The sequence below is a fragment of the Ochotona curzoniae genome, unplaced genomic scaffold, assembly GCF_017591425.1.
Source record: "Ochotona curzoniae isolate NIBS_2020 unplaced genomic scaffold, NIBS_Ocur_1.0 patch72, whole genome shotgun sequence".
In the NCBI taxonomy this organism is placed as follows: domain Eukaryota; kingdom Metazoa; phylum Chordata; class Mammalia; order Lagomorpha; family Ochotonidae; genus Ochotona; species Ochotona curzoniae.
In genome coordinates, this window is record NW_024467053.1 from 198,480 (window position 1) to 216,451 (window position 17,972).

Genomic DNA, 17,972 nt, shown 5'->3' on the forward strand with positions numbered 1-17,972 from the left:
CTGATTTTTGGAGCAACAAAACAGCTACTGGGTATTGTGTGGTGACTTCTTTTTTTTAGAAGAGTAGTAAGTACTTCAAACTGGATGTAATGTGCAACAAGGAGTAGGATTTCACCTGCTTTCTCTGTTAAGCGTACAGGAGACAAGGAAGATGTGATCTTGTTTAGTTTATTTTCTTCAGATTTTTTTTCAGCGGAGACCTAGCCTGAATGTTGAAGATAAACGTCAGAAACCCCACACCAACTGGAGCCATTGAGTAAACAGATTACATATTCCATTAAGGAAATTCACAATAAAACAATCTGTGTGTTTCCTTCAAATCACCTAAACGATAAGAATTCTCAAGAAGCATTTCTGACCTGCAGACTTCCTAAGCAGGGAGTAAGCAATAGCCGCTTTGCAGAAACATCTGGGGCTGGCGCGGCAGATTTGGCAGATGGACAGGCACCTGGCTAGTGTCTGGGGAGAGCTGAAGAGAAGGGATGCACCAGAGCTTGCCTGGGAAGTCATTTTTAGAAATTTTCTAAAAGCAGAGGAATCATTCTTCCCAGTGTAGTTTTCTCCTCCCGAGTCTCCCCAGCCCCACGACAGATGGAGCCGTGGAGCAACACCAACGAGATGGCGGAGGATGCAGTCTGGGATATTTAAAAATAAAATCTTTTCCAAATCTTCACAAGCTCCTCCAAAAACACTTCCACCCAAGTGTTAAAGCAGCTAACAAGGGTGTCTAAAAACGGAGAGCAGAAGAGGTGCCCCCCAAGGCTTCTTGTTACAAACGCAGCCAGAATTAATATTTACTCCTCAGACAGGGCTCTTCACCCAGCCAGCCAGTATGACCAAATTTAGTCATATGTGAAGGAGAAAGGGGTTACGTCTCGGAGGACACTCCATTAAGAATCTTTAAACATGAACGTGTTGAACTGAATCCAGACATTAAACAAGTCAGGTACAATCAGGTATAATGTTAATACGTTACTGTACTCCAAATAAACATTGAGATGACACATTTTTTTTTCAAAGACATATACAGTGTGTTTGACTAGTCACATTTTAACATTCTCTATCATTACTAGCTATAGGCTCTTTAGTATAAGAATAAGATAGATTTTATATTGCCATAATTTTTAATTATGTATTTTCACAATATCTAAAAATAGGAACCTATCAATTGTGCCTCCTGAGTTTTTCATTTCCTACAGAAAGCTAATTTATTCTGAACCATAGGTAATGTCATATTTTCTAGGGGTAGATTGGCCTCACAAGATCATGTTCAAATATCGCTGTTTCATTGCCACTATCCAATGACTTTGTCAATATTCAACTAAATGAGCCAAAAATTATTTTTTCTCCTTTTTCACTTTACCTCTGGTACCTCTAAGTATATGTTACTGATGGAAATTAAATGTAAGTTACTTATTTCTTCATTTTCAGAGCCTCAAAGCCCTGGGAATTGATCTAGATGCTGGAAATAGCCAAATAGGAGGCAGAGCAGGTCTATTCTCTGTAAGACAGGAGAGTGGCAACGAACTCATCAACAGGTCACTGGGGAAAGCACGGGACGGTTTTAGACAGTGATGACATCTGTCAATGGGCTGTGTGGTGGCTAAGAGAGAATGGCAGGGTGTGGGGGACAGTGGCTGGGAGACCAGGTGGTCAGGAAATTGGAAAAGGTGATGGAGGTTTTGAGATTAGAATAGAGGAGGAACTTTCCAAAGAGCTGGGGACAGCAGGAAGATGCTCCAGGCAGAAGTCCCTTATGTGCAGAGAAGAGATGTGACACATTCCTAAAATAGAAAGGATGGCTGCCCTGGAGTAGGGGTGGTGAGAGGAAGGATGGTGGAGTTGGGTGTGTACTAAGCTTGTGTACTAAGGAATCGAGTTAGGGCAGGAATTGACTGACAGTTAAGATGCCCATGTTTCAGAGTGGCCTGGGGTTGAGTCCCAGCTCCCTGCTAATGCAGAGGGAAGCAGAGGTTACAGGTTCCAGTGCCGGGGTCTCTACCACCTATGGTGGGGAGCTGGATGGAGCCCCTGGCTCCTGGCTTCAGATTGGTCCAGCCCAGTCATTGTGGACAACTGGGGAGTGAACCAGTGAATGGGAGATCTTTGCCTGCCTGTCTCTCTTTGCCTCTCTAAATAATTAACGTTTTCTAAAACAAAATGAAGCCAAGAGGAAGATAGCCAGGAGACTAACAGATGAGTCCAGAAGAGACAAAGGTAGCCAAGGTGGGGGTGTGGGTGCTGTTCAGATTTGAGATCTATTTTAGAGATGTAGCTTGCAGGCCTTGTTGATGGATAGTATTCTCTCTTCTGAACTGCATGTCCAAAGTTTCTCTGAAATATTTCTGGATTCAAGCCCCTTGTTCTGCTGACCCTACACCCTCCACTGGCAAGTCAGAAGGACAGTCCCTACCCTCAAGTTACCCTTTGTCCAAAGAACTCAGCTGGCCTTCTGTTCCAGGGCTCTAGGCAAGCCTCTGACATCTCTGGTGTGCAGGTCCTGCAGGGGCTCTCCTGCAAGCCTTTCCCACGCTGGCACACTGCCCCCTATACACTCCTGAAAGAATCCATTTCACACTTGGGCAAGTCTCTTTGCTTACCCAAGACCTCTGCCACATTGAGGACCTTCCCACAACGTACCCACAGGACTAATCCTAATGCTGCTATAGCCTTCATGAAATACAGTGCCTTGCAGTAATGGACTCAGGCCAATCCTAGGGTTTCAGTGGCTCAGGGACTTCACTTATCACAGCTGCCAGAGAAGGGAGCCAACAGCAGTGCCACAGCAAACACCAGCAGGGAGGCACAGCTTGCAGCCAGGTTTTAAGTCAGGTGCAGCTCTGCCAGGCTCTTAGCTTGTGAACCCCACTACCCATGGACAGAAGCCATAGCTGGAACAGAAACCCAAAGCCAGAGTACTTGCAGTGAAATCCGAGCGTCTTCATATTTCAGTTGTGTGACCTGAGACAAGACACTTTGTCTCTTTGTGCATCTCATTTTTCTTCTGCAGAGATGATTATTATAAAAATCACACCTGCCCATACGGCATTGTTTGAGTTACTGTACCTAATGTGTTTCCAATGGGACAGGGTAGGGAGCAAGTGTCTATCCTCCAGCTCAACCACCTCTATATCAGTCTCATTTCCTATTTGTGCAAGAGTACCTCAGCTACGTGGTTGCAGAGGCATCACCAAAAGGCCCCTTTTTAGGGATCTACTGAGTAGGTTCCTGGGAAAGGGCACAATAGGGTCACTCCAAAAACATCTTGGTGGGGTCAAGTGCTGCGGCAAGTGTCAGATGCTGCAGAGACATTTAATAAGCTCTGATTAATTTCCTCTGAATAATGCATGGAAAGGAGAGCATTTTCAAAGCATTATTGGGGTTACATTACTGGTCCAAGGGTCATCTTATTAACCAGGCAGTGTGTACAGTGGCTGGACAAGAGTCTGTCTTTTCTAAATGCTCCAGGGGGATTCCAAAACTTTGTGAAAAATGGAATGAAGGGGTAAGTTTGTTTTGATGGGGGAAAGATGTGAAATCCACCCATCACATTTTCATTGTTGCATCTCCTGTAGACTTCTCCAAGACTCCGGGACCTGCTGCTCCCTTCTGGGTCCCCAGCAACTCAGGTTAAAATCTTGCATCTGAAGCTATTAACCCCATTTCATTGCTTTTAGTCTCTGCAGCTTTTAGGCTCTTGATCCAAATAAACCAGATGTGCTTGTGTTGGTTTCAGCTGTCCAAATTGATGATGTGGATTTCTTATCCATGCCTCAAGTTTATCCTGGGTGAGACAAGAAGGTTGTGTCCACCATGGTCACTGCAGAACCAGACTTTATTACCATCCTTAGGATATAGGCAATATCCTGCTTTATGGTCACAAAATGGCTGCAGAAGTTCCAGATATCACATACAGACCAACAATATCCAGAGAAGACTATAATTAGTGTTATTAAGGAAAATTTCCAAATCTTACATTTACTTCCCTTTGGGTCTCATTTGACCAGGATTAAATAGTTATGTTCATGACCTGGCCAGTCACTGCGAAGGTGAATGAGAACACCTTCTGGGATGAGAAAAGGCTTGTTTGCTCTGTTCAAAAACAACCCCGGCTCTCTAGTAAGCACAGCTCTGCACACAGGCCGGCAGGAAGATGCAATCTTTCTTCGCCAGATGTAGTAAGGTCCTGTGTGATTCTTCCTGAAAAACTTCATTTTATATTTAATTACTCTCAACGAGATGACCTTGGGCATATAAAGTCAGCAAATCAGGCATTTCTAAGGGAGGGATCATTTACTCTATGAGTCAGGGAAATAGGAAATGGCTTTGGATGGATATTACATCTCTCCAAAAAGAGCAGCAGAAAATCACCACACCCTTCTTGGTGATCCTCTCTCCTCCCCATTATATTCTAAACATTCCCAAACAGTTCACCTTTGATTGTTCTAATCTGTGCACCTCTGGGTCTCCACTTGTATGACTGAAGACACCTTAGAAATGTAAATTACTTCATCTTTTTATTACTGAGTGAAAAAAAAAAGCCAGCCTTGTCTAAAACCAAGAGATCCGTTACTATGTACCAGAGGCCGAGGGAAGTTGAGAACTGAGAGTGAACTGAGTCTTGTGAAACTCACTGTAGCTTGTACAGCATGTGTTGTTATCTGTGGTTTTTAAATGTCTATTTTATTTGTTTGAAAGCAAAGTGACAGAGAGAGTCAGAGAAAGAGAGAGAGAATCAGCCTTCCATTTTTTGTTCACTCCCCAATGCCTGCAACAGCCAGGACTGGAGCAACCCTAGCTAGGAATCAGAAACTCTGTCCAGGTTTTCCAAATGAGTGGTATTGACCAAGCTCCAAGGACTTGAGGCATCATCTGGTGCCTTCCAGGGTGTGTGTTTAGCAGGAAGCTGCATTTGAAGCAGAAGCAGAACTTGAAGCCAGAGCCTTCCACAGGGGATGTGGACTTCCTAGGAAGAAATCCCAACTGCTGTACCTCAATACCCACCACCATTGTTAGTGTTTTATGGATGCAGAGGTAGAAGGACAAAAGTGGAAGTTGCTTGACCCAAGTATAAATGGTTCCTAACTAGGAGAGATGGCAGGCAGCCCAGCTGAGGTGTACTGGGCACATTTGCCCAACAAATAAGTGAAGCTACCACACGTGAATGCCTATTTTGAAGTAGGGAGAAAAAAGTGAGTGATAGCATCTTTTACTTCCCTGTAGTATCTAAAACCAGCCATAGCAGATAGATGTGAGGTCCCACATGCAGGCAGGCATCAGCTGTGCTTTCCTTGTTCAGTTTGATTTCTCTAGCTCCTAGTCCAGTTGCTGGCACAAATACTCCTTGAAGTAGGAGAGGAAAGGAGGGAGGGACAAAAGAGGAACTAAAGGAAAAGATTGAGTAGACACCAGGCCATGTCCTCCTTCTTTTGTTCCCTCTTTTTTCCACCTTCTCTTCCTCTCTTATTTCCAGGGACAACTTCTGCATTTTCCCTCTGCTGGTTGGAAATGCTGAAGTTACTATCTGCCAAGGGTTTCCAAATAGAAACATGTAAGTGTAACATTGTTACAGAGGAGTTAACTCCTCTGAGCTGCCCCAGAATTCTTTCTGACTTTGGAAACAATGTGTCTTCTGTGGAGTAGAGTTTCTTCAAAGGGAAACTTCTTTCCTTTTTTTCCCCCCTTAAGAATTGAGACATTAAAAAAAAAAAATTGAGACAGCCACTATTCTAGTTACTGGCTACTTAAGGTGTCCATGCAATATAAGGATGCTAATTTCCACATGGGTGTATTGATTTATTTTAATCAATGTAAAGCCATAAGCAAATGAACAACTGTAATTAAGAGCCAGGAAATGACTACAGTATGTTGATGGAACTTACTCCAGCAGTCCCCCCAGGAGAGGTTGTTACAGCACTAGGCAGACTCCATGCTATGAACACTGAACACTTGCTTTTCTCTTGGCTTTCACTATTGTTGTCATAGGCCTCTGCTTTCAGAGATTGCTGCTTACAGATTTAAGATATCAGGTCTACTCATTCAACTCCCCACTGTAGGCTTTCAGGTTTTTTGTTGGTTTGTTTGTGAGAGAGAAAGGCAGAATTCCTTCAATCTACTTGTTTACCACATAAAGGCCTGCATCAGCCAGACTAGGCCAGGGCACAGCCAGGAGCTGGGAGTCCATCCAGATCTCCTATTTGGGAAGCAAGAGTCCAATTATTTGAGCCACCAGCATGGCCTCCCAGGGTCTGCATCAGCAGGCAACTTGAGACAGGAGCCAGAGCTGCGGTATAGATCCTATGTGCTCTGACATAGAATATGTGTGTCCTAAAGGCATCTTGACTGTTAACCTCAATGTCTAATCCTTGCTCTGGGTATTTTTTGTTTTTGTGTTTTTGTAAATTTTGTTTTGCTTTTGCACATCACTCCTTTATTGTACTGATCTATAAAAAAAATGGTACAATTCTGCTCAAAATGAGTACTGGGTCCTCAAGACAGAACCAAACAATTGGAAACCAGGATTCAGAATCAGACAGTGAAGGATACACTTGGACCATCAATAGGCCTTCCATCATCACAGAGCAAGATAGGGGAGCGATCCCAAGATGCTCAGCTGGAGGTGTGGCCAGGCTTCCACCATGTTGATATGAGCAATCTTGTGTTGTCTGGTGTTCACTTGAGGGATTATGTGAACCACTACTGGGAACCCCAGAGGGGCTTTTGTTTAGTATCAAGTATATATGTGTATATATATATATAACCATTTTATTAGATATAAATACACACATACAATTCAGGCTTGATCCCAGCCTTCTGGGGCCAGGGAGGAAGTGGGGGCAGGAGTTTTAAATCACCCTGCAGGTTACATCATGCCTCTTCAGCACGATGACCAGAGCCTCCTCTCCCACTCTGGGGGCAGTGACCTCCCTGTGAAGGACACACAGGACTGGCTGTTGGGAACACTGCAGACTCTTCTGCCTCCCCCCATTGGTCAGGCCTCAGCCAGGCTCCTTCCTCTTCTTACTTAGGTAGGTCCTTAGCAAACAGGGCACTGTAGTAGATGTACCATTGGATCTCTCAATGCTTTAGGGAGGGAGGTCCTTCCCTTGCTTAGAATGCATCTTCCAGGGCTGCTGTTCTACCTATGTTCTGAGCAGGGGATGGTGCAGGCGACAACAGGGCTAAAGGAAAGTGGCAACCAGCAGTCCCAACCTATAGACCTACAAGCTGTTGTGGTTATCATCAGTGTGCTGTATGCAAGGGACAGACGCAGGGGAATGGGTGGACAGGCAGGGTGGTCCCAGGAATGACAGGCTGCCTGCTCACCTTCACTTCTTGGCCTTGTCCCAGGCAGCCACAGCTTCCGTTGCTTTATGTCTGGTCTCTTCACACACACACACACACACACACACACACACACACACCCTGTAACTGCATGGGCTCCATGGACTTCACATTCTTGTCCAGTTCGTACACTATAGGTATACCAGTTAGCAGCTCAGGGCCACTATAGTCGCTACAGGGGAACCCAGGAGATATGTGGCACCACCCCGAAGGCTGCCTCCATGGGCTGCAATCAGCACTAACTCCCCCTGCGGGATCTGGGGCACCATCTCTTGGTTCCTAAGGGAGTGTGGAATCCTTACGACTCTCCCAGAAGCGCAGTGGATCTTCACTATGCACCTGTTGTCCTCACTGATATTGATCTTCACAACCAGTGGCCACAATCTAGTCCATAGCATTCAGCCCTAACCCAAGCTCTTTTCTGCAGTGGTGAAGCAGATGGCAGGTGCAAAGTCAGCATCTCACAGGGCCTGCTCACTGTCTCCTCACGGCCTGAAGAGCTCAGGTGAGAGTGGTGTATCAGCTGCTGAAACAGTCCTTCAACTCCAGGAACCTACCAGCTTGCAGCCAGCCATGGACACATCTACCCTGGGGTTTGCTGAGAGTGCCAAGTGGCCTTGCTCTAATTTTAATCAACAAGGTAACATTGGGGTGAAACAGAAGCAGCATTCATTTGTGCTGGGTGAATTTTGAGAGGCCTTATTTTTCAAGAGCAGCTGTGTTTTCTAGTGTTGATTTTGCTGTTTCATTCCCACCCAGAGAGCTGATTTCTTCAACTGTGTTGGGTCTAATCTTTTTTTTTTAAGATTTATTTTTATTATTATTTTTTTTATTGGAAAGGCGGATATATACAGAGAGGAGAAACAGAAAGGAAGATCCTCTGTCCGATGAGTCACTCCCCAAGTGAGCCCAACGGGCGATACTATTCCGATCCGAAGCTAGGAGCCTCTTCCGGGTCTCCCACACGGGTGCAGGGTCCCAAAGCTTTGGGCCGTCCTCGACTGCCTTCCCTAGGCCACAGGCAGGGAGCTGGAAGAGAAGTGGGGCTGCCGGGATAGAGCCGGTGCCCATATGGGATCCCGGGCATGCAAGGCGAGGACCTTAACCACTTGCGCCACCGCGCCGGGCCCGTTGGGTCTAATCTTAAACTTGATGATCTCGTATGTGTATCTCCCCTGATTTCGTACCTGTTTGTTAATTTCCTAATTACTTTCAGATTGCATCCAAACTTCTTGGAATTATTGGAGATTTTTTCAGGTGTTTCCTTCCATTTCAACACAACCCAAACATTAACTTCATGATTCTCTGCTTGGGTTCTTACTCGTGGAGCATGGTGCTATCACCTACTCTCATCTAATCCATCACCTTAGTTGCCTTTCAGCCCTCTCTTTCCCCACCTGTGTCCAGTTCATTGTCAAGGCCAGTCTGTAGATCCACCCAATCTTTTCCATTTTCATATCCAGCACCTTAAGTCAGCTCATCATCACCTCTCTTTGGAACACGGTCGTGACCCCAAAGTGGTTTCTATGATTTGCCTATGCCTCCAACTCAGAATTTACTTTTCTGTTGTGTATTTTCCTGAAAGAAATGCACCATATTTCACCCTTGCTTAGAAACCTATGGTGGCTCATTAGTACCAGTGTTAAATAAAAACCTCAAACTCACTCCTGGTCTTCTAGACTCTCTTTCAGGGAGTCCCTGCCTCTATTAACCATCACCACTGTTGCCAACCCTGCCTTCACTGTTGCTTTCTATGTGTGTCTTCTGCAGGCTCATCTCTGTTTTTCAGTTCCATCTGCTTCGAAAAATCCAAACCTTATTGCAAGATCTTGTTCGCCTTTGATGGACACACTCTACTCTCCAGCAGAATCTGCCACTCATGCTGTGTTCTCTCAGCATCTTGTTCACATTTTTATAAAACCCCTGGTCTTAGGTCGGGTTATCAGAAGCAGGCTCTAACAGGAGGATTTGCTGGGAAGATGTTTTTAGCACAGAAATGCTTGCTGAATAAAGCAGCGATGAATGCAGGGGGAAGTAGGACAAGGAAGGGAAATAGCCACTGCAAAGCCGAGGATTTATTCAAGGTCCCAAGGCAGTAGCTGAACATGCTGCCAAAGGGTAGCCCTGGGTGTCCATTTTCACCCTTCTCAAAGGTAAACAAGCTGGGTTTTCTTAGGCCTGCATCGAGTAGCCCCTGGTTAAGGAAGAAGTTCCCAGGCACATTCCATTCCCTACATGTGAGCACAATGGTTCAAGGTAGCCACCATTGGAAGGTACAGGTGCAAAGCAGTGGAAACAAAAACCGCATCAGGACTGATGTCAGAGTGCACAGAAATGGTAATACCATCCCAAGCCTAGGTGGAGGTAGACAGTTTCAGTCATTGTCTTAACACACAGCTCACCTTGTATACGTTGTATCCATCTAATCAGGTACAATTATCCCTCCCAAGCACAGCCACTAACATTGAACACATGAAAGTGCTTCTTAGGTATCCTTAGCTGACACTTGGCACCTGCAACATTTTGTGCCCATGGTCTTAACTGATTTAAACTGGACACTTCATGTGCAACATCTGGCTGCAGCTCACCCTCTGGCTGAAGTTGGTGACTCTCAGTGGTTTTAATTCAATTACCCCAGATAAGGCTAGAGGGATTTCAAAGCCCAAGGTTCAACTTTTCACCTCACACTTCTCTTTCCCAGGACAGCAACTTGCTCAGCACATCTTTTCCTGAATTCCATCACAGGCTGTGTGCTCTGCTCAGTCAGGCATGCCAACATGAGAAACGCTTTTGAAAGATCACAGTCCACGTCATTGCCAAAAAGAAAAAGTTCTTGGCACACAGCGAACTCGGTTCAATATGAGATGCCAGATGGTGATTTCAACTGCAGTGAAATTCCTGCAGAAAAGTGTGGGAAATGCAAAGGAGAGAAGCTCCTATGACTGATTTCCAAGCATTATAAACGGCAGAGGAAAATGGCAAGTGGGGTTGGAGCCCTTCTCCCAGCCATTCCTCATTGCCACCCACCACTTGCACATCTCCCAGGGGACTACACATGCCCCCGTTGCTAGGATTCCCATAGAGCTGTCTTTGCTTTTTCAGAAGGCTGCAGACCTTCCTCTGGTTTGAAGCTATCGAGGAAGCTGCTTAAAGTAAACACACTTTGAGTAACATGCAGTGCTTTTGCGAAGGGTATGTCCCCTTTGCATCTGGGATAACCCTCTGCCTTCTCCCCCAGGAGTCCCAGTGTTAAATCCGAAGGACAGCTTCTTGAGCTGTTACAAGAGGGCACCAAGTGACAGTGTCCGTGTCTTTTCTTTTCGCCGACTCCACACACCCTTCTCGCTCCGAACTTGGCTGGAGCTGGCCTCCAGCACCCTACAGAGACCACAGCAAGGGAAAAAGCATCACCTCCATGTTGCTCCAGGCTTTTGCCAATGACCCCATCACATGAACTTTTCGGAATGTCAGGGCCCAAGCACCCCATTCACTTTGATTGGCCTCTTAAAGGCATAAGGAAGGAACCAGAGAGGACTTGGAGGGACAAGCAGAAATTATTCAGCACTCCTGCCTATTTTCACACACACACACACACACACACACACACACACACGTCCTGTTCTTTTGATCCATGAGCAGATATACACAATTAGGCACTGCTTTCACCTTAACTGACCTTATTTCCTTGTGGCTTATCTATTGACACTTTGAGAGATCCAGAGAGGGGCTGCATGATGTAGGGAATCTCTATAATTAAGAATCAAATTCAATACATTTTGTTAAAATCTGAATGTGGTGCTTGGATATCTCAGCTTTAGCTACAATGCTCCAGCCTTTATGATAGAATTGTGTTGGGGTTGAAATGTGACTGACCTCAGAATCATAAGTTTTATTATCACCTGACCTCAGTGTTTTGGGGCAAACAGATCTCAGTTATACCCTCAGAGAGCTATATGCAAATGAAAATAAAATGCAAATCAATTATCTTGATGTCTCTTTGGGATGTGCTGATGTCTAATTTCTTTTGCATAAATTCAGGTGCAAAGATGCTCTCATTATTTCAGTCCACTCCCCAGAGTCTTCCAATGCTTTCTTCCTGTAGGTCTCATTTTCTGCTTTGGAAAACGTCTCTTTTCCTGCATTTTAGTCTTGGCTTGGTTCAGAATAAAAGCCACTGGAAAAATGTGCAGACCTGAGGGGAAAAAAGGTCACCTACTTATTTCAAGGCCTTAGAGACTAATTGTGGAAAATGACACAAGTCCCCAGCAAGCCAGGAGCAGCTGATGTGGGTGGGCTGGGGAGGGAGAGTGGAGAAGCACCTCTCTTGTTCCCAGAGGACAAAGCAGTGTGCAGCAGCGCTGCCTGCTGGCTCCCAGCCCTTTCTCTCTGCTGGGTCCCCTACAGGCACTGACATCACTGAACAAAAAGAAAATAGTTTAGGCACATTTTCAGGAATGGCTCTAATGGATTGTCATGTATAAGTCTTAAAATGGTACATATTTGGTGATTTTCTTTTAAATTAGCAGTTAAAAAATATCTCTGAGGGACCAGAGTTTACAGGGTAGCAATTAAAAAAATAATATTCATCCATATTGCACTTTGTCCTAAGGCAGCTGTTTGGGCCAGGTCATCTGTCAACCCTCTCAGCAAGCAAATGCTAAGGGAGAGGGGACCAGGCTTGGGGTCTGAAAGGAGTGCATTTCAAAATGTTCATGAAAAAGTGAGTGTTAGCCTAGAAATAAAGATGGTGGTTTTAGAGACCCAATGCAGTAGCCTAGAGGCTAAAGTTCTCGGCTTGAATGCGTCAGGATCCTATATGGGAACCGGTTCTAATCCTGGCAGCCCCATTTCCCATCCAGCTCCCTGCTTGAGGCCTGGGAAGGCAGTCAAGGATGACCCAAAGCCTTGGGACCCTGCACCCGCATGGGAGACCTAGAAGAAGCTCCTGGCTTCTGGCTCCTGGCTTTGGATGGGCTCAGCTCTGGCCATTGCAGCCATTTGGGGAGTGAATCAACAGATGGAAGATCTTCTTCTTTGTCTCTCCTCCTCTCTGAATATCTGACTTTCTAATAAAAATAAATCTTTTTAAAAAGATGATTTGCCCCTAGCATACAGAAATGCACATTTCTTTGTGTTGCTTTTATGGTTTTGTTCACTAGTACTAACAAGTTATTTGCTGATAGAATCCACAGGATTTTCATGTGAACTGCTTCCTTTTGCTTTATTTTTATTATTTTGAAATCAACATACTAAAACAAAAATTTGTCTAATATACTGTCATAACTATGTTAAGAGAAATAAATATGAATGGTTGCATATATATATATATGTATATATATAAAGATCCTATCTAGAAAGATTTTCCGCATCAGGTTTTATGATACCTAGAAGGAATTCAGGATTACATTTAAAATTTATTAGGTTTAGACATCTTTAACTGGAAGGAAAAACACCCGGGAGCTGTAACAAAGTGAAATAAAGAGATTTTCTTAGGGGGAGAAAAAAAAAAAGAAACAAAACATATCTGTTGGGTAAGGGCTCAAGGGGCTCAAGGGGAAGGAACACCAGTGTATCCTACATGAAGCTTTCATTTCCTTCTCCTTTGAACAGAGCTGTCATGGTCGTTGTCATTGTGGTGGTCTTTTGACACTTAACACCAGTACGGCAGCAGACTGCATCCGGATGTAGCCACATGAAAAAAGGACAACTCCAGAAATGACGGTCACCTCTCACAGACACATGTGTGTGAATTCTCCTCCCGTGGGGAACGCCCATATGTTCAGCCCTTAGAGCCCAAGAAGGCTACCAGGTCCCAACTGCAGAATGATTTCCTGCTGTGCTCTACCTGCTGGACAGAATAAGGATTGGGCAGCAGGCAGGAGACTCAGGACACACAGGAGGGAGCAGGGCTCAGCTCCAAGTGTTGGGGACACTCACGTGTGTGGGGGCCCTGGCAGGATCAGCTGCAAAAAGCAATATCTGTCACCACCTGATGAGAACCCTATGTTAGGGAAACCATCACTCTCTTTCTGGCTGTGCAATGGCATTTGGAGAGCCAGCCTGGAAGCCAGCTCCTCCCTGCAGGGTCCCCTCCTGGGGGAGAGGAGGGTGAGGGAGAACAAAGCATGGTTTAAAGATGTGTTTATGACTGAGAGAATTCTCAGTCTATGAATTCTCAGTCTCATAGAATTTTGTCTATGCAGAATGACTGAGAGAATGAGAAATATACAGTGATTTTCCATCTGCTGGCTCATTCCCCAAATGGCTAAAATGGCCAAGGGGTGGTCCAGGCCAAAGACAGGAGCCCAGAACTCCAGCCAGGTCTCCCGTGTGATCGGCAGGGATCTAAGCTCTTGGGCCATCCTCCACCGTACTCCATCGGCTGGGAGCTGGATCAGAATGGGAGCAGCTGAGGCGCTCTGATAGGAGAAGCCTGACACAAGCAGCTTAGCTTGCTATGCCACAACACTGGCCCCTACTGCCATTTCTGGGCACCTTATGATGTCCATCAGGGACACTGCACAGAGCAGGCATTCAGCCCCTTCTTTACTTTCCTATGCTCCATGGAGGGAGACCATGATAACAGAACTGGATTCCTTTTTGCGTCCGGTCCCTCCCCTGCCCTTTCTCCTTTCTTCCTGAGATTTTACTACCTACACTTTGCTGTAAAGCTCTTAGCTTTTGGCTTGTGTATCTAGAACCCAGCTATCTCCTTCTGCCTCCTCCTCTTCCTCTCATCAATCATCTTCCTTGGGTTTTGGGCTGGTGGGCAGGGGAGAGACTCAGTCCTTTTTCATTCACCTAGATAGTCCCTGGGCCTGACCACACTGATCAGCTGTCTTAACTCACTCTCCCCAAACACACAACTGAATGATTTGCCTGAAAACTGTTGTGCTAAGTTCAAGTGGTCAGACAGCCATTAAAGATGCTTGGTCCTGGGAGCTGCTGCAGGAGTGACACAAGAGTCTCCAGCAGCTCTGTGAGATAATAAGTTGTGTCCACCTGTGACTTGAGAGTGTAGACGGGGGAAAAAAAATAACTAATCAGATTCCAGGAAATATACAAAGCCTGGCTTTTCTCTCTTCTTCCCCCAGTACCTGCTTAAAAAGTGTCATGGATGAGGCTGGGTGTTTGGCCTGGCAGGTAAGCAGGTAGTTAGGATGCCAGCGGCTCTGGCCCTGGCTCTTGACCTCAGTCCTGCCAGTGACGACCTTGCAGGGCAGTGGTGACAGTTCGAGTGATTGGCTCCGTGCATTCTTGCAAAAGACCTGGAGTGAGTTCCTGTCTGCAGGTTTCATTCCAGCCCCCTTCTTTGTCAGCCACTTGAGGCATTTAGAGGGTGACCTGCGTGTGGGGGCTCTTGCTGTCCCTCTGCGGTGTGTCTCTGCATCTCAAGGCATAAGCAAATATTTCCAAGTTCCTGGGTCCTTGGGCAGGACTCTTTGCAAACAGACTTAAGATCAGAAATAAACAAAAAGAAAAAAAAAACCAGAAAAGGCTGAAATTTGGTTTGCAAATGATATTAATTCTGGGTAAATGCTTACATTTGCTTTTTTTTTTCTCATATTGCATATAATGTGTCATTGAGGCTTGGCTGCCACTTCTGTTGTTATTGTTTGCTTCACAGGGAAGAGCTCAAATGCCAAGTTCTAAGGGAAGTCCTTGTTTTGTTTGTTTTGCTTTTTGTTTTTCCACTCTGCAGCCTGGTTGCCCTGTGCAAGCTTGATTGCAGGCAGGCATGCTGTGTTAAGAGGTGACCCGCCTTGGCGGGCTTGCTCTTGCCCACCACACCGCATAGCAGTTTTGCTGTGGGCTTTTCTCTGAAGCTAGCCTGTGGGCCATCTCCACTCCCAGCACTAACTTCTTCCACGGGCTCCTGTCCAGAAGGCATGCCTTGCGTGTTTCCTGTCACACAACCCCATCTGTTCTGATCCTCCACAGGGTCTAAAGTCCATCTTCCCTTGGCCTTCAGGAGCCACTGTTTTATGCTAATGAGTCATCTCTTCCTTGAGGTCTACTGCAGGCTGAGATGGGGAGAGCCTGCAGAGAGAGCCAGTAGGAGAAATAGGCCAGCGGGGCAGTGACTGGCAAAGCCACGAGAAATGTCTCCATTTTTACCTTCTGGATGGTTGCTATTCATTATACAGGGAGCATTATCTTTTTATCTATAAGATAAACATCTATGCATGTATGTGGCAATAGGTTCATGATGCGTGTGTTGTTGTTGTTGTTGTTGTAGTTTAAATGGACAGCCAAGAATCCAGCATACAGGGACAAGCCTTCGATTTAGTGATTAGGATGCTGTTTGGAACGCCACACCCTGTCACAGTGCTAGGGTCCTTGTTTGGGCTCCTCCACTCCTAATTCTGCTCCCGACTACCGTGCACCCTGCACAGCAGCAGGTGATGGCTCAAATGCTTGGATCCCTGCCACCCAAGCACCCAGGTTCTGGCACCCTGGCTTTGGCTTGACCCAGCCCCAGCTGTTGAAGGAGTGAATCAGCAGATGGGAGATCTCTATTGCTTTCCAATAACACAACAATTTTTCTTTCTTTTTTTTTTTTTCTAAAAGGAGGGTGCATCATGAAAGTCCTTATTCTATAGGCACAATGTGTAGACAGAAGAGCATTATTTTGTTTTGTTTTGAGAGGACTGTTTTGCTTAAAATTTTTGTGTAAATTTTGAGACAAGTGTAGATTCCCAGCAAAGTATAGCAAATCGGTGATGTCCTTGCAAGCACTCCACCCAGTCTTCCCCAGTGGTGACGTTTCGCCTAAGTGTCCTGCAGCGACCTGAACGGAAACTTGACTTTGCTACCTTATAATCCATTGGCCTCATTTAATTCTCCCTGGGCCTTATGTTTCTGTATTTCGGTCTATGCACGTTTGTCACATATGTGATGTGCTTCAGAACTCCAGCTTTGTCACACGAGCCTTTGCTGTGTGACCCAGAGCAAGCTCGTGAACCTGACCTTGGCAAAATGGGTGCAAAGGCTGCCTGCCTCCTAAGGGCGGCAAGAAGATGAGGTCCGGTAGTCGCTTCCAGGGTTCTCCATAAAGCCAAGTTTTCTCGATGCCTGCCCCTTAGCGGGGGGTGGGGGTGGGTTGGGGGCACTTTCTCGAGTTTCCTGCGAAAATCACGGACTCGTGGGTCGTGATGCATCGTGCAAATCGTTCTCCAAGAGCGACGCGGATAAGGCCACAGCTCCCCAAAGGGCGGCCCGAGGGCGTGGTCCTCTGGTTGTAGTTTCTGCGCCGCCTCTAGGCCTGCGCTCCGGGCCCGCTGTCAGGGCGTGGGGGAAAGCCACGGGAAAGGGAAGCGGGAGCGTGTGGAGTGGCGGCTCCTAGCCAGGAGCCCAAGAGGATGCGGCGAGCAGGTGCGCCAGCCGGTCGGGATCCCGGGGCAGCACTCAACTCGACGCCGGGCGCAGGGTCCAGCCTCGAGCCCTTCCGCCTCCGTTCCCCTCTTCCCAGTGGGCAAAGGGCTGGGAAATCCAGGGCCGAACTCCACAGCAGCCCATCTCTAGGTCCCGCTGGCGGCAGGCGGAGGCTGGCGTGGAGACAGGGTCTGCCCGGGAGGTGCGGGGGTTTGTAGGGAATGCAGTTCGCTCGAGGGCGCGTTGGCCAGGAGACCGGGACGCGAGCTCCAAGTCGCAGGCCTCGTGTCGCCGCAACCCGAGTCCCGGGGCGTTTCCAAGTTCAAATGTGGGAGGCGTGGGCTCGGCGGGAGGCGACGAAGCCGCCGTTGGCTCGGGCGGCGCCCTCCAGCTCCTCCCTCGGCCGCCCGGAGCCGCGCGGGCCGTGGAGGAGGAGCCCAGCCGGCACCGGCGTCGCCCTGACTCCTCCTCCTCGTCCTCCCGCTCCTCCTTTCGCCGCGGGCCCGGCTCTTCCTCCCCGGCGTGCAGAGCTCGGGGCGCCCGCGGCCATGGTCCCCGCAGTGGCACCGGGCGCCTGAGCCCCGGGACACGCGCTAAGCTGGGCGCCCGCCTGCCCACCCCGGGGAGCCGAGGCGCGGCCTTGGGGTGCGCGCAGGCCTGGCGCGCCCGGAGGAGGTGGCGGCTGCAGAGACGCCCCGGGGCCGCCGGGGCTGGAGCGGTCCCCGGCGCCGAGCTTTGGCGAGCGCTGCCTCCTTGCAGCTGGAGATGACGCTCGCGCGGGTCCCGGCACCCGGCCTTTAGAGGGACTCGCGCCCCCGAACCGGCTACCAAGTCTCGTCCGGCGTCCCGGGCCCGAACAAAGCGTGTCGCCGCCGGCCGGCTCGGCTCAACGCCGGGCGCCGAGAGAGGCCCTCGGAAGGTAGGCGGCGGGCCCCGGCGCGGCTGGCGGCCCGGGGATGCCGCTGCTGCAGCAGCGCGGGTTGCCAGGAAGGCGGGCTGCCTTGTCGCGCTTCCCTCGCTCACCCCCGGCCGCTTGTCCCGGGCTTCGCGGGCAGCCCCGAGTTAAAGCTGCCGCGGTTTTGAGATGGGCTGGGGGTTGAGGGGAGGAACACAGGGCGGATCTGGGTCCCCTGGAGCTCGCAGGATGGTGGTCACGCCGACGCGTGCTGCAGGGAATCACGGGGTGTCAGCCCGCGCCTTCCGCGGGGATCGCGAGAGTGTCCCGAGCGCGTGGATGCTGTATCCGACTTTGC

General features: G+C 47.9%; 1 protein-coding gene across 7 annotated transcripts in view; it reads left to right on the top strand.

Annotated features, from left to right (window-relative positions):
- Positions 1–17,298: 17,298 nt before the first annotated feature.
- LOC121168175 (ninein-like) overlaps positions 17,299–17,972 on the top strand; it is a 96,164-nt gene continuing 95,490 nt past the window's right edge. For all 7 annotated transcript variants that reach the window (XM_040998044.1, XM_040998042.1, XM_040998046.1 and 4 more), the window contains exon 1: positions 17,299–17,638. The gene's annotated coding sequence lies outside the window, so the exon portion shown is untranslated. The remainder of the gene's footprint in view (positions 17,639–17,972) is intronic.